Source organism: Apodemus sylvaticus, chromosome 13 (assembly GCF_947179515.1).
Source record: "Apodemus sylvaticus chromosome 13, mApoSyl1.1, whole genome shotgun sequence".
Classification (NCBI taxonomy): Eukaryota; Metazoa; Chordata; class Mammalia; order Rodentia; family Muridae; genus Apodemus; species Apodemus sylvaticus.
Genome location: NC_067484.1, coordinates 74,245,461 through 74,252,388, shown reverse-complemented (window position 1 = coordinate 74,252,388; position 6,928 = coordinate 74,245,461).

Genomic DNA, 6,928 nt, shown 5'->3' with positions numbered 1-6,928 from the left:
ATGAGGTCCCATTTATCAACTGTTGATCTTAAAGCCTGAGCCATTGGTATGCTGTTCAGGAAACTATCTCCTATACCAATGTATTCAAGGGTATTTCACATGTTCTCTTCTTTTAGATTCAGTGTATCCAGTTTTACGTTGAGGTCCCTGATCTACTTGGAATTGAGTTTCATTCAGGATGATAAGTTTGGCTCTATTTCCATTCTTTCTACATGTAGACTGCCAATTGAACCAGCACCATTTGTTGAAGATGCTTTCATTTTTCCATTGTATGGTTTTGGGTTCTTTATCAAAAATCAGGTGTCTAAAGGTCTATGGGTTTATTTCTAGGTCTTCTTTTTGATTCCATTGATTAATGTGTCTGTTTATGTACCAATGCCATACAGTTTTTATCACAATTGCTCTGTAGTACAGCTTGAGGTCAGGGATGGCGATTCCTCCCAAAATTCTATTATTGTTCAGAATTTGTTTTGTCTATCCTGTGGGTTTTTTTTTTATTTTCCACATGAAGTTGAGAATTTCTCTTTCAAGGTCTATAAAAAGTTGTGTTGGAATTTTGATGGTGATTGCATTGAATCTGTAGATTGCTTTTAGTAAGATGGCCATTTTCACCATTTCATACATATCCACGAGCATGGAAGATGTTTGCATCTTCTAGTATCTTCTTCAATTTCTTTCTTCAGCAGCTTGAAGTTTTTGTCATACAGATCTTTCACTTGCTTCGTTGTCCCAACCTGCAGGACAGGCAACAGGATTCCCCAGACCACCTAGGAGAGAATGGAGGACAAGAGACACAAGAGATGGACAGCAAGACAAGATTCTGATTAAGCTGTCAAATTTTATTTTCTCACACCACAATATAAAGGAAAGTAAGCAGGATGTAGGGAGGGAGTATGAGGGGGCAAACATTGTCTCCAGGGAACAGTCTCTCAGGGGGTAAGCATTGTCTCTAAACATTGCCTCTAGGGAGTAGTCTCTCAGAATTGTCTCTCAGAATCTCATGGGAAATCTGGCTTGGGCTTCAAGGAAGCTGGCTAGCTAAAATGATCACAAGGAGGTGAAGTGGAAAGAGATTGCTATAGTAACCTAACTGCAGGTGAGCTCTGTTTGTTCTAACCAACTCAGGTGAGCTCTGTATGTGCTGACCAACTTGCTATTTAGCAAACATGAAAGCTAGTATTTTTCCTTCAAAAAGCAGGCTTGCACATGTAAGATGGCTGAAAGGAGGAGGTTTTGAGATCTATGTAAGAATGGCTCCTGGCACATCCTTAGATTTACACCAAAATATTTTATATTATTTATGTCTGTTGTAAGGGGTGTTGTTTCCCAAATTTCTTTCTCTGCCCATTTATCATTTATATAAAGAAGAGTTACTGATTTAATTTTTTATCCAGATACTTTGCTGAAGGTGTTTATCAGTTGTGAGAATTCCCTGGTAAAAATTTTGGAGTAACTTTTCTGGTAGAATTTTTGGGGTTGCTTATATATACTACCATATCATCCATAAATAGCAATACTTTGACTTCTTTTCCAATTTCGCTCCCTCTCCTCCATCTCCATCAGACTCCTGAACCACACAAGTAAGCTTATTTTCCCCCCACCCATCTTCCCTGCTGGCGGAGACCTCTAGGTCAAGCCAAGCTGCTCTGAGCTGCCTGCTATCCCAGGGGACCTCCACTCTCAGGCCACCTCCATCAGACTCCTGAATCATACAGTTAAGCTTCCCTTTACCCATATTTCCTGCTGGCTGAGCCCTCTGGTCCAAGCCAAAGAATTCCAGCACCAGATGGATTTAGGGCAGAATTCTAACAAACCTTCAAAGAAGAGCTAATACCAATCCTCCTCAAACTATTCCACAAAAGAAAAACAGAAGGTACACTATCTAATTCATTCTATGAGGCCATAATAACTCTAATAACTAAACCTCACAAAGACTCAACAAATAAATGGGAGACTGATTTCTCTTATGAACATTGATGTAAAAATACTCAATAAATACTTGCAAATTGAATCTAGGAACACATCAAAGACATCAGGGTAGGTTTCAACCCAGAGATGAAGGGACAATTTAATATAGGAACACCCATCAACATAATCCACCATACAAACAAACTGAAAGAAAAAAAGCACATGATTATCTCATTAGATGCTGAAAAACCTTTGATGAAATCCAACACCCTTTCATGTTAAAGGTATTATAACAATCATGGCTATAGGACACATTCCTAAACATAACCAAAGCAGTATACAGCAAGCTGAGAGCCAATATCAAACTAAATGGAGAGGAAAAAGTATTTCCCACTGTTTACCACGGACAAAAGTCAGGACAGGAACTCAAACAGGGCAGAAATCTGGAAGCAGGAGCTGATGCAGAAACCATGGAGGGGTGTTACTTACTGGTTTGCTCCTCGTGGCTTGCTCAGCCTGAATTCTTGTAGGACTGAGAGCCACTAGCCCAGGAATGGCACTACTCATAATGAGCTGGGACCTCCCACATCTATCACTAAGAAAATGCCTTATAGGCTTGCCTACAGCTGGATCTAATGGAAGTGTTTCTCAAATTGGGCTCCCTCCTTTCTAATGACTCTAGTTCATATTAAGTTGACATAAAACTAGCCAGTACAACTGTCAGGTTGCCATACAAATGCACCATTTTTTAGTACTTTTTTTCTCATTTATCCCCAAGATAGCACATTAATATTAATATCACAATACAAAATATAATAATTTTAAAAGTCCCACAGTCCTTACAAATTTAAATATATTAAAACCTCAGTCTTTCCAAGTGGTGGTGGTGCATGTCTTTAGTTCCAACACTTGGGAGGCAGAGGCAAGTAGATCTCTGAGTTCAAGACCACCCTGGTCTACAAATTAAGCCCAGAAGAGCCATAGCTGCACACAGAGAAACTCTGTCTCAGAAACAACAAAAACAACAATAAAAGAAACATCAGTTTCTTTAAAAATCCAAAATCTCTTTTAAAAGTTCAAAGTCTTTCAGCCGTGGGCTCCAATAAAACTATAAATTAAATTAAATACCTCTCACTACAAGAGGAAAGAATCAGGGCACAGTCACAGTCTGAACAAGGAAAAACCAAACCCCAATAGTATAAATTATTCAGTGTCCATTGTCTGAGATCCACTGATCTTCTGGGCTTCTCCAAAGGGCTTGGGTCACTTCTCCAGACCCGCCTTCTTCAGCCTACATAGCTTGTCTTCTAAGTCTCCACTCCAAGGCTATTGATGTTCTTGGTAGTCATGGTGGGGGTCTTCTGCTGCAACAGAGCTGCACTTTCACCAACAGCCTGTCCTGGGCTCTCTTCAGGGAGCCAAGCCTCATCTTCTCTGCATGGTCCTTTCAATCCTGGGCCTTCAACTGCTACTGAGGCTGCGCCTTCACCAATGGCCTCTCCTGGCTTCTCACAGTGCCAAGCCTCAGCTGTTGATGACTTCATTCCTTCAAAATCAGTACCACCTGGGTGACTCTCACACTACCAACTTCAGCTACTGGCACAAGGTACAAGCTTGACCTCTTCTGGAACATAGCATCTTTGTGCTGACCCTGAGGAAACACTTGGTAGAGGATTTCGCCTCAATGATGCTGATCTCTTCTGGATGACTGCTAACTTCTTAGCTCCAGCTAACCAGAATCAGTTGTCCCATGCAAAGGTTTCACTTCACTGGGGCTGGTCTCTTCTTATTTCCAGCTGGATTTATTTAGCCTCAGTTGACCAGAATGACAGAATCACTATTTACAATAGTATATGGTCCTGATAGAATCTTTAGACTTCCCTCTAAAGCTTCACAAGCCGGGCCTCCATTGTCTGTACTGCTCTCAACATTCTTATCTTATTCAAAGATCCTACAGAAGATCCCATTGAGATCCTAACACCTGAAGGTTCTTCTAGCCCAAAGTTCCAAAGTCCTTCCACAATCCTCCCAACTGGCACCTCACTCTGTTGGCACCAACTTCTGTCTTCATTAGGGTACCTATTGCTGTGATGGAACACCATGAGCAAAAGCAAATCAGAGAAGAAGGGGTTTATTTGGCTTACACTTTCAAAGTCAGGACAGGAACTTGAGCAGGACAGGGGACCTGGAGGCATGAGCTCATGAGGAGGCCATAAAGGGGTGCTGCTTACTGGCTTGCTCCTCATGACTTGCTCAGCCTGCTTTCTTTCTTTCTTTCTTTCTTTCTTTCTTTCTTTCTTTCTTTCTTTCTTTCTTTCTTTCTTTCTTTCTTTTTTTGTTTTTTTTTTGTTTGTTTTTTTTTTGTTTGTTTGTTTTTTTGAGACAGGGGTTCTCTGTGTAGCCCTGGCAGTCCTGGAATTCACTCTGTAGAACAGGCTGCCTTGAATTCAGAAATCTGCCTGCCTCTGCCTCCCAAATGCTGGGATTAAAGGAATGTACCACCATTGCCCAGCTAAGAGAGGCCTTCCTTTTTTTTTTTTTTTTTTTTGGTTTTGGTTTTTTTCCACACAGGGTTTCTCTGTGTAGCCCTGGCTGTCCTGCTGTCCTGGAACTCACTCTGTAGACCAGGCTGGCCTCAAACTCAGAGCTCAGCCTGCTTTCTTATAGAACCTAGGACCAGAACCCAGGGGTGGCACCACCCACAATGAGCTGGGCCCTCCCACATCAATCACTAAGAAATTGTCCTACACTGTAGAGCTTACATTTTCTCAGTTGAGGTTCATCCCTCTCTGATGACTCTAGCTTCTATCAAGTTGTCATAAAACTATCCAGTACATACATATATCTTTACAATAATAATTAGTAATAAAAAGGACTGGGGATAGATAAAATAAAAAGGTGAGGGATGGATCTCTCAAGAAAAGGGAAATAAACTATATATTTAGGGAGAGTGGAGCTGGAGAACAAAATGGAGAGGGGGAGAGAATAGAGGTAAAGGAGGGAACAGAACACCAAGGCCCATTTAAGGGCTCATATGGAAACCAACTACTGTTGAAGCCTATTAAGGATAGATAGATAGATAGATAGATAGATAGATAGATAGATACATAGATAGATACATAGATACATAGATACATAGATACATAGATACATAGATACATAGATACATAGATACATAGTCAGGTAGTGGTGGTAGATGCCTTTAAACCTAGCATTCAGGAGGCAAAGACAAGAAGCAAATCTCTGAGTTTGAGACCAGCCTGGTCTACAGAGTGAGTTCCAGACTAGCCAGAGAGCTACACAGAGAAACCTTGTCTCAAAAAAAAAATCCCCACAATAGATAAAATATACACATATATAAAAATATATAAATGTGTATATTTGTTATCTCCCCAAATAGCTTGGGGATAAAATCCCAACTAGACATTTTTTGCCACAAAATGAAACCTCTAGTGACACAGGTCACTAGAGCTAATTGAGCTGTGTACGTATGAGTTACATCTAATTGCACTGTTAGCCAAAAGTTTCCTCTGGGAACCCCAAAATAACTCAGGTTATTGACAACCCTATTGCATGCTCCTCACAAAATGATGAAAAGATTCTATTGCTGAAGACAACAATTACATATCTCACTGAACATATATTATATATAATTGTATGCATTTATATCTATATATTACACAAATTTATGCCAGTTCAGTTGACAGCACTATCCCACAAGAATCATAACTTAGCAAGTGCCCCAGTACCTCCTTTCAAGTGATTGGTCAGGGTAATCCAAATGATGCTCAAAATAATATAGGCTAATGTTACACTTGGAAGCCTCTCAGAAATTGAAGGTACGCCCCAATTGCTGTATATAACATATACTCAGAACACAGGACTCAGATGATTAAAGCTGAATGTAACTTAAAAGCTTTTTCCAGCCATCTCATTTCCACAGTTCAAGAAAATACTATGCAAGCTGCCAGAGGAGAGAAACAATATTTCTACCCAGCTGTGACACCTATAAATCACAACGACCAACATGGTAACATACTGGTAAAGATGCAGTAGTGGTTCACTGCTGGTAGTAACCAACAGTTGTCTAAATGGACTTAAAGACCACTCAACAGGAGGGAAGTCATGCCTGGTACTAAAACCCTAGCCAACTCCCTGGGGTGGTGAGGTCATGGATCTCAGAAAAGAGCCGACTGCCATCACTTCCCTAGACCACCATAATTCCTTAGCTACATTCTAAATTTTATACTTGTACCCACTGATAAATGTAGCTTGCCTTTCTTCAGATACTGAACTTAATGCAAATATCAATCAATAGGTTTGGGGCAGCCAAACTTTAAGGAATTGTTACTGCTGTAAGCTGCCATGTGGGTGCTGGAACTGAATATGGATCCTCTGGAAGTGTTCTAACCTGCAGCCCCTAGTTTGCTAGGTTTCAGGGAGAGGGTAATTTTTGCATATATATACTCATGAGAGATGTTACTCTGTACCTCTTGTCTAGGACTTTATCTGTATTGGTTTAATTCCTGCTTCATAGGTTGCTGGAAAGTGTCTCCGCCTTTTCAAGTTTGGGGTGGATGGAGCATTGGTACAAATTCTTTGTTTGGCAAACTTCACCAACAAAGCTTTCCTAGATTTTGAGTTTTTAACTGGCTCACATTTGGCCTTGCCTGCTCAGGTTTTCTAGTTCTTCTTGTGCCTGCTGTTGCAGTTTGAACGCGGGGATTTGTCCATTTCGTGTAGGTTGTCCAATCTGGCACGTGGGTTTTCATAGTCCCCTTTGTCCATTTCTGACTCCGTAATTCGAGATTTCTTTACTAAATTTAGCTGTGGTCTTGATTTTATTATTGTTTGACCTAACTTTAGTTTTCTTATTCACTGAGTGCTCTAATCTCTTCTCCTGCCTTCTGCTAACACATAACACTCATTTTCACCCTGGAGTTCTACGCAGCTGTTTTAATGCTGTCAGACCCACAGCTGCTCGAGATGAGGCAAGTCACAGGCTTTCTATAATTACTTC